The sequence below is a fragment of the Oryctolagus cuniculus genome, chromosome 3, assembly GCF_964237555.1.
Source record: "Oryctolagus cuniculus chromosome 3, mOryCun1.1, whole genome shotgun sequence".
Lineage (NCBI taxonomy): Eukaryota > Metazoa > Chordata > Mammalia > Lagomorpha > Leporidae > Oryctolagus > Oryctolagus cuniculus.
The window spans coordinates 174,992,112-175,008,460 of NC_091434.1; the positions used below are offsets into that span (position 1 = coordinate 174,992,112).

The following is a 16,349-nucleotide window of genomic DNA, read 5'->3' on the forward strand; positions in this document are numbered from 1 at the left end:
TCTTTGAGATAGTTCAAAGTACTTGGAGTTGATGCTAAGGTAGACCCTGGAGGTACTGATAACAGCTCACATAACTGGAGACCTGAACTGAGTTCCTAGCTCCAGGCTTCGGCCTGGCCCAGCCCCAGCTGGGGGGGCATTTGGGGAGCAACCCAGTGGGTGGGAGCTTTCTCTTCCTGTCTCTCTGCTCTCTTGCCACTCAAGTCAATCAATCAAAAGCAAATCAAATCTTTAGGATGAGATTGAGCAAGGTTGGAGCTGCAGCTGTTGGTTTGCGTTGCTCAAGCTTGCTCTGTCCATCTGGGTCACCACCAGAAGGCTGGTGGCGGGGCCGCAGGAGGCGCTCGGGAGCCCCTGCGTCACACAGGGTAGGCAGAGATGCTTTGGGAACAATGAGATTCTTCCTCTAGGGTGAGATGTACGTAACATTTGGAGGCCTGTGGGTCTCCCTTTCACCCTTTCGGTCTCCCTATCCTTATCTTTTGGACAGCATTTCTCCTTTGCATAAAAATCACATTGAAAGGAGTTTTCAAAGTGGTTTTCTTTGAAGTACAGGGGATCAAGGTGAAGGAGCCTTGCTGGCCTTGAATATAAAAGACAACAGGTGAGAAGCCTGCTGTGTGCAGAAGTCTTGCAAGTTGAGAGGGGAGCTTACCAGCCTTGAGCAGATGCCTCTGCTACTCTGGAGAGAAGAAGGCCACAGTGAAAAAATGAAGGGAGACCACGAGGGAGGAACTTCCAGGTGCCTGTCTGAGAAAGGCAGGCTTTTCATGCACTTGAAGAATTCCTAACAGGAACATAAAGAGTGGGTTTTGTGCCATTCTCCACGTAGGGATGTCTGACAAGATGTCCCATGTTTCATTGTCTATGTGGTCTACTCTTGCAGCTAGAACGAGGCATCATGGCAGAACAACATTTTTTAGCCTTTTTATTGACGCAGTGCTTAAAGAGTGGTAGTCACTGAGCTGCAGGGGAATGACAGAAGAGAAAGGGGGTAGAGCAAAAAAAACTGATTACTGGGCTGAAATTCTATTACACACCAGACCCTGATTCAGGAGGCTGCACGGTAAAGTTACATCAACAAGGTGAAGTCAAACCCAGGGACTTGAGAAGGTCTGTCTTTAACAGGTGGGTCATTTGGGAAAAATTATTGAGTTTCAAGAAATTGAAACTTGGTGATTGCTTAAAACCCTGCTGAGGGACATGAGTGGAGAGAACTCTGTTGGCCTGACAAATAAATGATCACATTTCAGTGGCTTCCATCTCAGGAGTTTCTGATGAATTTTGTTAGGCACTCTTGGGACATATGCTCCTAAAAGTTTGGGGTTTGATGGTTCTGAGTATTTTTTTAAAGATTTATTTATTGGGGCCAGCATTTAAGATTTATTTATTGTGGCATAGAGAGTAAAGCCACCGCCTGAGATGCCGACGTCCCACGTGGCCACGGGTTGGAATCCTGGCTGTCCCACGTCTAATCCCTGCAAACACACCTGGAAAGGCAGTGGAGGATGGCCCAAGTGCTTGGGTCTGGATGACCTGGATGAAGCTCCTGGCTCCTGCATGTGGCCTAGCCCAGCCCTGGCTGTTGTGGCTATTTGGGAATGAACCAGTGTGTGGATGATTCTCTCTCTCTCTCTCTCTTTCTCTCTTTGTTTCTCCTCCTCTGTAACTCCCCCCCCCCCCCCCCACGCACACACACACATACAGAAAGAGAGAGATCTTCCATCTGCTAGTTTACTCCCCACATGGCCATGACAGCCAGATTCAAGCCAGGAGCCAGGAGCTCCACCCAGGTCTCTCACATGAGTAACAGGGGCCTCAACACGTAGGTCATCATTTGCTGCTTTCCAGGCACAGTAGCAGGCAGTTGGATCAGAAGCGGTGTACCCAGAATTCAAACTGGTACCCCGATATGGGATGTTGGCATCCCTAGTGGCAGTTTAACCTACTGTGCTACAGTGCCCATTCCTGGTGCTGAGTGTTCAACCAGTTAGCCATAGCTACCCCAAATCATCATTCTCCTAGGAAGACATTTTTTTTTTAAATTGGAGATGATGAAGAAATAATTCATACTTTTAAAAGATGTGTTTACATAGGTATGGTAACAATTTTTGTAATCCTTAATTTTTTTGAGAATTCCATGATTTTTAACTATGATGTAAAATGTCTTCTTCTAAACCTAAAAATTACAGTTTGGGAGGCCGGCACTACATTACACTGAATTAAGTTACTGTCTGCAATGCCAGCATCCCGTATGGGTGCTGTTCCAGTCCCTGCTGCTCCACTTCCAATCCAGCTCCCTGCTAATGACCTGGGAAAGCAGTGGAAGAGGGCCCATGTGCTTGGGCCCCTGCACCCATGTGGGAGACCCAGAGGAAGCTCCTGGATCCTGACTTTGGCCTGGCCCAGCCCTGGCCATTGCAGCCTTTTGGGGAGTGGACCAGCAGATGGAAGATCTCTTTCAATCTGTCTCTCTCTCCTTCCCTCCCTCTCTTCCTCCCTCCCTCTGCTCTCTCCTTCCCTCCACTCTCTCTGATGCTTTCAAATAATTAAATCTTTAAAGAAAAATACAGCTTGTTAGATTTACATACTATCAGTGCTGTACCCTGAGATAGTAGTTGGATCCCTGCACCATTTTCAGGCAAACAACTTCCAGTGATCATCACCTTGATGGCCAGTGAGTACCTGCATATGGAGGGCAGCTGCTGTCGCATGGGTCCCGGTGCAACACAGGCCTTTGCAACAGGTCCAGGCTGTGGAACAAAAAGCCCTGCTCCCAGGGCTGTGGGGAGCAACTGGGAGCAACTCGGACTAGACTAAGTTACTGGAATTAAGACTTATTCTATGCATCTGCTTTCCCACAATATGGCGCTGAGAAGGGAAACAGCTTCTACACAGCTGCCTCCAGTTCAACCAATAAACTGTGGGACCTGCTCCTGATTGGAGGAGAGCAGCGTACTCGGCGTGTGGGTAGCAGAGTTGGGATTGGTGGAAGAGGACTATAAAGGAGGAGAGAGACGGCATGCACCAGGAACATCTGAGGGGAACATCTATCTGAAGGAACACCTGTGCAGCCCCCGAGAGAGCCGGCCGGCGGTGTGCCGCTCCCCCGCGGAAGTGGGGAAGGTGGCAGGGGGAACCGCCCTTCCACGGAGGTGGAAGGGTCGGTAGCCAACCCGGGAAGAACCAGCAGCAAACCCGGGGAGGGCCGAGCAGACGAAAGAACAGCGCAGGGTCCTGTGTCGTTCCTCCACGAAGACGGGGAGCGACATAATGGTGCCGTGACTCGGATATGAAGCCTAGGCAGGGTTTAGTGTTGCTCCTCCACGAAGAGGGGGAGCGACACAGGGCCGTGGGGTCAGCAGGTCCCGAGATGTATCCATGGTTAATAAAGATGCTGGCTCCGCCTTGGCTCACTTGGCTAATCCTCCACCTGCGGCGCCGGCACCCCGGGTTCTAGTCCCAGTTGGGGTGCCGGTTCTGTCCCGGTTGCTCCTCTTCCAGTCCAGCTCTCTGCTGTGGCCTGGGAAGGCAGTGGAGGATGGCCCAGGTGCTTGGTCCCTGCACCCGCATGGGAGACCAAGAGGAAGCACTGACTCCTGGCTTCAGATCGGCGTAGTGCGCTGGCTGTAGCGGCCACTTGGGTGGAGGGTGAATCAATGGAGGGAAGACCTTTTTTTTTTCTGTCTCTCTGTCTCACTGTCTGACTCTGCCTGTCAAAAAAATAAGTAAATAAAAATATAGATGCTGGCTCTGGTGAGCCCCACTGAGTCTCAAGTAGACCTTGGGATTCTACTGCAACCATGCCACTAGCAGAAGGAAATTCTACACCACTGGAAACAACTCCTTTTTTCAAAAATTCAACACATTTTTAAAAATTTATTTATGACTCCGTCTGTCAGACCTCCTTTCCCAGTCATTCAGCCTTGGTCCCCCCGTGGTTCTGACCACCGGGCCATGCCCATGGGTGTGCTGATCCTTTGATTGGTCCATTTTCCTGTCCTGTTCAGTAGATGTTCCACCCTTCCTGTTGCTGTTTTAGGTCGCTCCTAGGCTGGGATCCCGAGCAGTAGCAGCCGTCTTCAGCCTATCAACCTTAAACCACACTCAGCTCCTGCCCTGAAAGAACGTTAGCATGTGTGAAAGCAGAGCTCGGCGTCAGCGTGGAAGTGACCCCTGTGGCGCTGGATTACTGTCCTTCTAAGTAAATCCAGACGCCATCATTCTCAGTGACCCACTTACGGCCTCCCTCTGTTTCCTGTACTGGCAATGTTATGGGTGCTGGGGGAAGGGTAGGGAGGGAGGATGTGTCCATCAGGGGCTACAGTACGGTTTCCATGGTATCTGTAGCTATGAGTGCCACCGGACCCGAATGGGTCATTTTTGTCTCTTCCTGCCAGCGGGCCAGTAAGCAAAGAAATAGTTGGTGCACTGACCGGTCACCCCGAGGAGTGCTCTGACTTCTGCATGACAGGGGCAGAGAGGGATGTTTCTAGAACTCCGTAGAACCTCTCAGTTCTCTGCATTAACTGTGACTAGGCAATTGCAGCCGACTCTGATGTGACAAGGGCCTGGTAACCAGGGATTCAGGCTCTCCAGGCACCCCATCAGACAGTGCTGGCCTAGGGTAAGGGAGATGGAAATCAGTTGCAGCCTGAGGACCAACCAGCAGGAGCGTGATCCACTTATCTTCCTCTTGAAAATCTCTTCTCCCAGACACTGCGGCCGGCCACCGTCCTGAAGAGCTCGTAGAGCGAACCTGTGAAAGGCACAGGGGGCTCTGAGTGGTGCAAGGGGTGGGTTGTGCTCTATCCTCTACCCTTGGACTCCTGTGCCGTTCTCCTGTCTTTCCAGATAGAGAGGGCGCGCATCACTTTGTCGGAGGGCTGCCCCCAGCAGGTCACAGCTGGAATTGCCCGAGAATTTTTATTCCCTTGGGGCAATTCTTGGTCAACAACTGATGGGTACTGGGGCAAAATATTCCAGCTTTCAATTTCCCTCCCTCTCTCCTCCCTTTCTTCTTCCTTTCCTCCCTCCCTCCCTCCCTCTTCCTCCTCCTCCTCCTTCCTTCCTCCCTCCCTCTTCCTTCCTTCCTTCCTTCCTTCCTTCCTTCCTTCCTTCCTTCCTTCCTTCCTTCCTTCCTTCCCTCCTTCCCTCCTTCCCTCCCTCCCTCCCTCCCTCCCTCCCTCCTTCCTCCTTTTCTTGCTGTCTTGTTCTCTTTTGCACAGCTAATTAGCATGACTCCAGAGTGTGACCTGGCTTTCTCCAGAGTTCCCCTCAGGGACTTTGCTTGATACTGACTTTGCCTTCTCCTTGCCCTGCCCCTCATTCTCCATTCCTCTTCCAGTTTATTCCCAAGACATCACCTTTGCTTGAATTCGTGTTTCAGGGTGTGCTACTGGTGAACCAGGCAAAGATGCTTTCTCACGTGTGCAGAATGAAAGAACCAGCTATGTTAAATTTACAATTAGAGTTTCAGTGTCCAGGAAAATTTAATTGTCTAACTAGCACGAAATGTTGAAAGATGATGTGGTCGGGTAAGAGTTCACGAGGTGGTGCCCTCGCCCCAGCCTGTGTCACAGCTGCCACCCCACCCCCACCCCGCCCCGACCACTTCTGCCCCTGCCCTGCATCCGCTGCTACCGCCAGTGTCACCGCTGCCTTGGGACTGGCTGTATGGTTAGGCCACAGTCTTCAGTGAGTAAACGTATTCCTCAGTCCGCGGTGTCCTGGTCACACATTTGTGGAGACTCCCGCCAGGCACAGCACGACCTCTGTGCAGACAAGTGAACCATGGAAATTCGTTACTACTCCAAGAAGCCCCCGTAACAGTGGCTAACGCGGACACAGAAGTGTTGACTTGAAATCCACAGAGCGTTTTGCAGGAGTTCTGACCTGGATGGGGTAAACCTCAGGGCACTTCCTCTCCGGACTGCTGGACTGCAGAATTACCGCTTGTTAGGAGGTCCCGCTCATCTCCCGTCACTCCCGGCTTCATACTTGAAGCACTGAGAGGCACCCCTGGAGGACAGTGAAGCAGACTTCAGCTTCTTCGTGTAATTTCTGTGTTCAGGTTTTTCAAATTCTTTCATAACCCTATTAAGCGTTTTTTTAAGTGAATTAACATGGCCCAAATGAACCGCCCAGCTCCTGTGGAAGTCATGTACAAGAACAGGAGCTTTCTTATTGCACATGATCCAGCCAACGCAACATTAAACAAGTTTATTGAGGAACTCCTACCGTGAAAGTGAGAGTATGGGAAGCAACTTACGGCTCTACTCTTGTGGAGACAGAAGGCGTCCATGTTCTCCACTGGTCTTTGGTGATGGTGCCCCACTGTCCAGCCAGATTGTTGATGGCAGGTTAAGTCTGGTCCAAATTAAGCTCTGTGAAGAACCTGCTTGCTGTACTGCTGTTCACTGTGTTGCCGGCCTTGGGAGAGCTCCAGGCTTGTCACCCTAGCACTCACTGAAGGTGGAATGAAATGTGAAGATGCAGTACAGTTCATAAGACAAAAGCAGCGTGGAGCTTTTAACAGCAAACAGCTTTTGAATTTGGAAAAATAGCATCCTAAGATGCGGCTGCGCTTCAAAGACCCCGGTGGCCATAGACACAACTGTTGCATTCGATGAAACTGGGGTGCCTCTCACTGTAGCCTTGGGAGTAGAACTCGAGACAGGATCTAACTTGTCAACAGATCAGCCGACACGTTGGCCTGGTGAATAAGCTTAGTGAAGCTTCCAAACGGTATTGAAAAACTTACCAGGCCAAGAGTTTGACAAAATTGCAACCTCTATCTTTGGGTTAGAACCAACCTATCTGGGCATTTAGCATAAGATTCTTGCTGTTTACTATTTAAAATGTGCTTATCATCTGCACCAATTGACCTTTCCTGAAATCGTGCAATGCTGAGTTGTATCTTAACTCTACCCCCGTGCCAGAATCTTATCAATACATAAGAAATTTAGAAAGGTTAGGTGCCAAAAAGCCCAGCACAATGCTTGTAGATTTTTAGTATCATACAGAATTAAGATCCCAGGAACTATGAACACTCTAGACCTCACATGGTTTGTTCCTTCAGTCATTTCAAACACTGGAAGTGGGGACTCTGTGGTTATTTGCCTGCTTACTTTATGTTTACATTTCCCACTTTCATACCAGCATACATCAGGTTTGCTAAACCATTGATTTTTTTAACCAAGTCTAACCATTGATTTTTTTTAACCAAGTCTTATGGTTATTTAATGTTTCTGTAACTCTTGCTGTTCATATGAAACCTCCATTTTGAAAGTCTACATTATACAGAAGCACATGTCTTTAATGTCTTCAGACAAAAAAATAGAAAAAAGCCTTACAGTTAATTTAATGTTTGCAGTCTGAGGTGCAGTTTAATAGGGAAGGCCTGAGAGAAGAATGGGAGGGGCTATTAAATATTTTTAATAAGATGTTGCCTTTGTCTTGTGCAGAACATGCAGAATATGCTCTATTTTAAAAAAAGATTTTATTTATTTACTTGAGAGGTAGAGTTACAGACAGTGAGAGGGAGAGACAGAGATCTTCCCTCTCTGTTGGTTCACTCCCCAGACGGCTGCAATGGCTGGAGCTGTGCCAATCTGACGCCAGGAGGCAGGAGCTTCTTCCAGGTCTCCCACGTGGGTGCGGGGGCCCAAGGACTTGGACCACCTTCTAATGCTATCCCAGGTCATAGCAGAGAGCTGGAGCCAGGACCAGAACTGGTGCCCATATGGGGTGCTGGTGCCGCAGCTGGAGGATTAACCTACTGTGCCGGCCCCAGAATATGCTCTTTATTTTTTTTTAATTTATTTTTTATTATTTATTTTTTTGACAGGCAGAGTCAGACAGTGAGAGAGAGGGACAGAGAGAAAGGTCTTCCTTTTTCTTTTGGTTCACCCCCAAGTGGCCGCTATGGCCAGCGCGTGCGCCGATCTGAAGCCAGGAGCCAGGTGCTTCCTCCTGGTCACCCATGCGGGTACAGGGCCCAAGCACTTGGGCCATCCTCCACTGCCTTCCCGGGCCACAGCAGAGAGCCGGACTGGAAGAGGAGCAGCCAGGACAGAATCTGGTGCCCCAACCGGACTAGAACCTGGAGAGCCGGCACCGCAGGCGGAGGATTAGCCTAGTGAGCCGCGGTACCGGCCCAGAATACGCTCTTTAATTTAGTAAATTTTTTAAGAGGTAGAGATCCTTTGTTATTGTAGCTTAAAATTCTTAACTGAAGCTGGTACTGTGGCAAAGCAGGTAAATCTGCTGCCTGCAGTGTAGGCATCCCATATGGGCGCCGGTTTGAGTCCCAGTTGCTCCACTTCCAATTCAGTTCTCTGCAGTGGACTGAAAATGCAGTAGAAGATGGCCCAAGCCCTTGAGCCCCTGCACCCATGTGGGAGACTTGGAAGAAGCTCCTGGTTCCTGGCTTCGGATTGGCTCAGCTCCGGCCTTTGCAGCCATCTGGGTAGTAAGCCAGTGGATGGAAGATTTCTCTCTCTCTTTCTCTCTTCCTATGCCTCTCTGTAGCTCTGCCTTTAATAAAGAAATAAATCTTTACACAAATTCTTAATTATAAATTTTCTGAAATTCTTGTAATTTTGTCCATTCTTATCAAAAGTTGTTTGCCAACTTATTTTTGTTTGAAGTGTGATTTTTTTTCCTCCCCAACCTCTTGCTAAAAGAAAAAAAAATGGGTTTCTGCTAATGAGTTGAGCAAACATCTAATATTTTATATGCCTTTTGAGCTGTACAGCTTAATATTTGCATACTTGATAATTTTCTTTATTATCTAATTGATAAAATGGTCATGTGTATTAATGTTAGTTCAACCATATATTTATACTGTCTGGGAATGTGTGGTTTTAGTTTTGTGTGAGAATTAATTTGTCAGTGTTCACCAGCTTATAAAAACTTAGTATGAGAGCTTAAACATCTAAATAAATAATGAAATGCAAGAAAAAAAAGAGTTCATGAAAGTATTAAGAGGGACAAAAGTAATTGTTTTTTTTTTCTGTGGGGAGCAACCCGGACTAGACTAGGTTACTGGAATTAAGACTTATTCTATGCATCTGCTCTCCCACAATATGGCGCTGGGAGAGGAGAAAAACAGCTTCTACACAGCTGCCTCCAGTTCAGCCAATAAACTGTAGGACTTGCTCCTGATTGGAGGAGAGCAGCGTACTCGGCGTGTGGGCAGCTGAGTTAGGATTGGCGGAGGAGGACTATAAAGGAGGAGAGAGATGGCATGCACCAGGAACATCTAAGGGGAACACCTAAGGGGAACACCTGTGCAGCCCCCGAGAGAGCCAGCCGGCGGTGTGCCGCTCCCCTGCAGAAGTGGGGAATGTGGCAGGGGGAACTGCCCTTCCACGGAGGTGGAAGGGTCGGCAGCCAACCCGGGAAGAACCAGCAGCAAACCCGGGGAGGGCCGAGCAGACAAAAGAACAGCGCAGGGTCCTGTGTCGTTTCTCCACGAAGACGGGGAGCGACATTTTCTATACAAAAGTTGTTAGATTTATAAAGAACATAAGATTTGTACATTGACATTAAAGCTAAAAATTAGGTTTCTAATTTAAAACTTTAATACATTTGCTTGAGGAAAACAAGTATTTTTAGGAATTCTTTCCCAAGCTTGGAAAGTCCTTCTTGGGAAGTCAAAGCTCATGACATTTGGAAGATAATAAATACTGAATGAGTGAATTCCAGGCTTACCTTTATGAATATCCACAGCTATACTCTTCATTGTAAATGTGAATTATCAAATACAGCCAGAGAGATATGTAAAACACACAAGTCAATATCAAAATGTCAAGGCTGAACTAAAGTGAGAAGCACCCATAAATTACCCCAGATACTCATTTACTTAACTAGACAACTAATTACAATTATGCTCATCAATGCATATAAAATATGTAGTTCAACATAAAAATGAATCTATAAAAAGGTACATCAATAATCATAAATGCAAGATATCATTATACCCCATTCTGGTAATCATCTGAGGTAACTATAATTTTAAAATCTGAAGTTTCACCTTGAAACTCAAAGGCGGGGTAAATACAGTTGAATATATCTTCAGCTGTGTCTGTTTCTCTCAGTGCAAGGTTCAGTCTTACCGAAGAAAATGAGGACAGTATTCAGGAAATGAATTGAGTCAGCGTTTGTTTTATTACAATAACAGGTAGTGGAAATTGTATCGGCATTTTCCTAACTGTGAAACACGGTGCTTTAGGGGACACTTAGGTGGCTGATAAGAATTTAGGGCTTCAACACTTCCCTGCAGTAAATTACTTTTACTGTCTGATTACCAACACAGGTCTCAGCAGTTGAAGGCAGAACTGCGCTCTGCATACTTAGGTCTCTGATTTGACACCAGGGTGGGGGTGGATATGACGATTCTTATGTGTATCCCTTTCTCTGAGGCGCAAAGGAAAATGAATTACAAGGGAGAAATGTTGAAAGTATAAATATCACCCTCCTTAAATCACCGTCACTTACATTTTCAGTAACTGAAAAACCTAAAAACAGTTTAGATATTCAAATTTGTTCCTCAGTACATCAGTTTGGAAGCACAGTTTACAGGTTTTTCACGTAGAACCACCCATGTTGTATCTGTTAGGTCTTTTAGGTAGTCATTCCAGAATATTGGAAAAACAGACTCAAGATACAAATACATGTTACTATAAGTCATACTTTTATAGCCATAATGTAATCATCAATTACATATGTAAATTAATTAAATCATTGAATTAAATATGTAAATATTAAGCCAAATTTGAAATGGTTCAGAAACAGACTCTCTTTCAGTTCAAGAAACATTTCTATGAGTCTATGCTACACTTATTGAATGAATATAGACCCTACTTTAAGGAAGTTTATTTTATATACTTCCTGTAGGAAGAAGTAAAAAAGAATACAACAAGAGTTAATGAGTGGGCTGGAATGAAAAAAGAGCTAGAAGCCAAGTGTGAAAAAGTACTGTTCCACCAAGAGAAGAGAAAAATAGGATTTCCATGGAAGGAATCCAAGAGAAGTTTCCAAATCTGTTTAGCAGACCTTGCTAAAATAAAAACGTAACAATATGGACAGGAGAGTACTTCAAAGCGTTTGTGGAACAGAGGAATTGAAAGAGAAGTTTATTTCGGTGCAAAGACTTTTTGAAATCCATGCATAGTTCTTTTAATAATATAAATTTTCCGCGAACTTTCTGAAGACCCTGCATATACCACAGACCCAGCATTGACAGAGGTGGCCTCAGAAGAGTGGGGGAACAGGACAGTGACTCACAGCTGCCTCTCGACGTAGCCAGGGGCAGTCGTTGGGAGAACGCCGTGTGTATTTCTGCTTGTTCTCTCATTGGCTCAGCTTCTGAAGATGCGAGAGGCAAGACGAGTCCACAGGCTACTGCTCTTAGCGATGGCCTTCGTTTTGCACGATGGCGCACACATTCAATTTCCGTTTTCAGTACAGGTGAAATGCCTGCCATTGTTTTCATCCCTCTTATGAAACAGAGACAGGGTAAACTATGCTAAGTTCCCAGGTATGACTGAAGACAAAGGGAAGTCAAGTAGACTTTACCAAAAAACCGCCAGGAAATCTTTGCACTACTGTGGAAGGTCAGGAGGTGAAGCGGCGACACCAAAATGCAGCAGTAGGCAGTAAGTAACGCATCGTTGCAGAGAATTAGAATTCGGCCAGTGTAAACAATAGCGGGTTATTCACCTTCCTGCCTGGAGGATCAGGACACGGGAGTATTTGTGACTGTGTTTTTCTCAGTAGGAACAAACCCCAGGTGCTGCCAGGCTGCAGAGCGGTCTCACTGTCTCCCCCCCTCATCAAACTGGTGCTCAGAACAAGCCAAAGGGAGTGTGGGATTCAAACATATTGTATTTGTTGAGTGTGGTATTAGGCTGAAAATATGGATTCAAGATGCTTTTAGAACAAACGTGCTTGCTATATATTTATGATCTGTTGCTAAAGGGATGTTTTCACAGAGTATTAGAACTGGAGGCTCACACAGAAACAATGAAGGGCGGCCTTGGTAATATTTGGGACCTGCAGATGCTAAAAACCATTCGTCGTCCATATGCTGACAATATTTACGCTATACTACGATTATCTGTTGTTTCTCTGAAACTCAAAATTAACTGAGCATCTGTATTTTTAAAAAATCCTTATTTGTTTGAAAGCCAGAGTTAGAGAGGGAGAAACAGAGAGAGAGAGATATAGAGAAAAAGAGACAGAGAGAGAGAGAGAGAGAGAGATCTTCCACCCACTGGTTCATTCCCCAAATGACCATAACGTCCAGGACTGGGCCAGGCCATAGCCAGGAGCCAGGAGCGTCTTCCAGGTCTCCCATGTGGGTAGCAGGGGCCATCTCCCATTGCTTTCCCAGGCCATTAGCAGAGAGCTGGATTGGAAGTGGAGCACCTGGGACATATGAGATGTTGGCACCACAGGCAGTGGCTTTACCTGCTGTGCCACAGCACCGGTCCCCATATCTGTATTGTTATTTGCTAAACCTGGCACCCCTACTATAAAACATTTAGCCCAAGCATCAGCAAAATCTTACTATGTAGAAAGACTTAGGTAACAGCACTCTGGCCTCAGAATCAGCCCTTAAGGCATTCAGATCCGACTGAAAAGCCCATGAGAGTATTTCAGGCATGGAAAGCCAAGACACTCTGGCAAAAAAAAAAAAAAAAAAAAAAAAAAAACAAAACCACCTAAATGAAAGATCTCTGTGAGTGAGTTCCCAGTGGAAAGAACAGGTCATCAAAGAAGGAGGTACCTTTCTCTGAAGGGAGGAGAGAACTTCCACTTTGACTATGACCTTGTCTAAATATGATCAGTCGGCGAACTCAAAATGCTTCCATAGCCTTGGCAACTCATGACAAGAGCCTAGGGTGACTACTGACACCATAAACAAGAGTATCAATTGGTTAAGTCAACAACAGGAGTCACTGTGTACTTACTCCTCATGTAGGATCTCTGTCTTTAATGTGCTGTACATTGTGATTTAATGCTATAACTAGTACTCAAACAGTATTTTATACTTTGTGTTTCTGTGTGGGTGCAAACTGTTGAAAGCTTTACTTAATATATGCTAAATTGATCTTAATAAATCTTGATGTGAATGGAATGGAAGAGGGAGCGGGAGAGGGGAGGGTTGCAGGTGGGAGGGAAGTTATGGGGGGGGGGAAGCCATTGTAATCCATAAGCTGTACTTTGGAAATTTATATTCATTAAATAAAAATTAAAAAAAGACATAATATGAAAAAAAAGAAAGACTTACGTTACTGTTATGTTTAAGTACAGCCAGAAGAGAAACGGTGGGAAGATATTTAAAAAGCTAATTTTGCATTCAAAACTTGGAAATAAGGCAAAAGGAGGAGGGCATGTTCTTTTAATGTCACTTTGTAGCATTGTTTAACAGCTCTGCTAAAAATTATTTAAATATTTCAGACACTGTGCTTGTTTGTCTTGTTATCCATTAATGATTAAAGGGACAAAGTCTGTGAAGTTACATGTTGTCTTGAGCTCCTTGTCTGGAAGAGATGCAAATGAAGGTTATTATCGCTTTATAGGACATTAACCCAATTTATTTTATTTTTTAAAGATTTATTTTATTTATTTGAAAGACAGAATTACAGAGAGAAGTAGAGACAGAGAGAGAGGTCTTCCATCTGCTGGTTCACTCCCCAGATGGCCACAATGGCCGGAGCTAAGCCGATCTGAAGCCAGGAGCCAGGAGCTTCTTCCGTGTCTCCCACATGGGTGCAGGGGCCCAAGGAGTTGGGCCATCTTCTACTGCTTTCCCAGGCCATAGCACAGAGCTGGATTGGAAGAGGAGCAGTCGGGACTAGACCTGGCACCCGTATGGCCAGGGCTTTAACCTGCTGTGCCACAGCGCCGGCCCCCATTAACCCATTTTATTTAATATAGAACTCTTATTCTAACACTATTAACATTTTAAGATAAAATTTTAATTTTAGAACAGTTTTAGGTGTACAGAATTACTGCAAACACACTACAGAGAATTGGCACATACCACTTACCGAGTTTATCATGAATTGGTACATTTGTCACAATTCATGAAGACTGATGGATTTGTATTGATGAAAATCAATACTTTACTCATATTTGCTCATGTCCATCTGTTCCGGGACCCCACATTATGATTAGTAGTCACTAACTTTTTTTTAAGATTTATTTATTTATGTGAAAGAGTCACACAGAGGCATAAGCAGAGAGAGAGGCAGTGGCAGAGAGAGAGAGAGAAGTGTTCCATCCAATTGTTCACTCCCCAAATGGCCAAATGGCTGGAGCTGTGCTGATCCAAAGCCAGGAGCCAGGAGGCTTCTTCTGGGTCTCCCACATGGGTGTAGGGGCGCAAGGACTTGGGCCATCTTCTATTGCTTTCCCAGGTCATAGCAGAGAGCTGGATCGGAAGTAGAGCAGCCAGGACTCGAACCGGCATCTATATGGGATGCTGGAACTGCAGGAGGTGGCTTTACCTGCTACAGCACAGTGCCGGCCTCAGAAGTCACTAACATTCTCTTTTCAAACACCTCTAAGTACCCGTTTCCTCAAATGTTTCTTGAGCCAGCTTTGCCATCTTGCTGATTCTCTCATCAATGAGTAACATAATTCTTTGGCTTGTGTTCATTCTCTATCTTTGCAAGAACCATATTTTTTACTTTTGAAGATCAGTGTTGATGCCAGTTATAAGAATGGCCAGCCACGAAGCCTGCGGATGTGCGCTGTGACTCTATTGTGATTTTTCTGGCAGAGCCAAGCTGTCCGGAGAAGACAGCCAGGTTTGTGGAGCTGAGATCATTTCTCTTGCAGGAAAATGCAGTACCAGGTGGTAATCAAGAACCAAGCACACACGACTGGGTGGGAGTGTCTGCTGGTTGAAGGTCCATAGCAGTGACTGTTGTGTTTTCTTGATGCATACCGTAACCACCTGATGTGGGTCAACAGGCAGGAAGCTAGCTGGGTGCATTGAGCTAGAACTCTTGATTGCTGCCACATGGAGTTGACTTTGTAACTGTGGGTTTGCTACTGTCACCTTCCCAGGAGGCACCTGCTGCACCTGAGACCAGGGTGCATGTGCAAACCCCACCATTTGCATATCTGATTGAGACTCCACCCCCTTCCTTATAAAAGGAGGTGGAAAGCAGGAAGGAGCTCTCTTTCTGCCGCGGACCCTGCTTAGGTGTAGCTCTCTCGTTTTGTGCTTGCTGTTTGCTGCAGGCGTAGGTGTCAAAGACTAAGAGTTCCTCTAATGTTGCACGGAGCACCCTCGGATGTGCCACGCCTGTGTAGACTCTGCTGCCACAGAGCTCGGACGGACCTTCCTGGCGACAGGTACTGTTCGGTTTGTCTTCTCTCTCACTTGTGGGCAATTCTTTGGAATCCCCTCACTGCCAAATGAACTCTGTCCCTATTTGCACACGAGAGCAGTCTCTGCTTAGTATTTCTCTGCAGGAGACAAGAACCTGGAAACAAAATTGATGTATTCATTGACCACATCATAGCTACTGTGATTATGATAAAAAAATCTTTGATTAAAATTTTTTATAGGTGGGGAAAGCCGGGCAGGATGATTTCTAAGGCCCAGATTTTTAAACGATGAAGCCCCAACAATTAACAAAAAAGTCTACAGGCTCATCTTTAAAACAGGGGAAAACAGATGGTTATAACTTCATGGGATTGATAACAGTTGAGTGAAGATCTGTTAGGAGGTGGCTGAATATTCCTATGTATTTTTCTTTCTTTAAAGTTTTCTCTGAAAGAATTGCTGTTTATTTTTTAAGATTTTATTTATTTACTTGAGAGGCAGAGTTACAGATAGAGAGAAAAGTCTTCGATCCACTGTTTCACTCCCTAAATAGCTGCAACAGCTGGAGCTGAGCAGATCCAACGCCAGGAGCCAGGAGCTTCTTCCAGGTCTCTCATGTGGGCGAAGGGGCCCAGGCCATAGCAGTGAGCTGGATCGGAAGAGGAGTAGCCAAGACTCACACCGGCGCCCATATGGGATGCTGGCACTGTAGGCAGAGCCTTAGCCTGCTGCACTACAGCACTGACTCTGCTGTTTATTATGTTAGAGTAAGATTTATTTCTGCTAATTTTTAGCTAATTTTTTGAGAAGTCTGAATGGAATTATCACCTCTCCTGTACTGTTTTTCAAAAATGTATTTATTTATTTACGGGGTGGAGAGAGACTCAGAGACAGACAACAGGGCTCTCATCCGCTGGTTCACTTTCCACGTGCCAGTGACTGCCTTGACAGGAGAGTGGGGGGTGGGACTCAATCCACGTCTCCCACGTGGGTGGCA

The 16,349-nt window shown here is 45.9% G+C and overlaps 1 pseudogene; it reads left to right on the forward strand.

The window, feature by feature from the left end:
• Window positions 1–6,125: 6,125 nt before the first annotated feature.
• Window positions 6,126–6,632, forward strand: LOC100346012 (protein tyrosine phosphatase type IVA 1 pseudogene; annotated as a pseudogene).
• The last annotated feature ends 9,717 nt before the right edge of the window (window positions 6,633–16,349 follow it).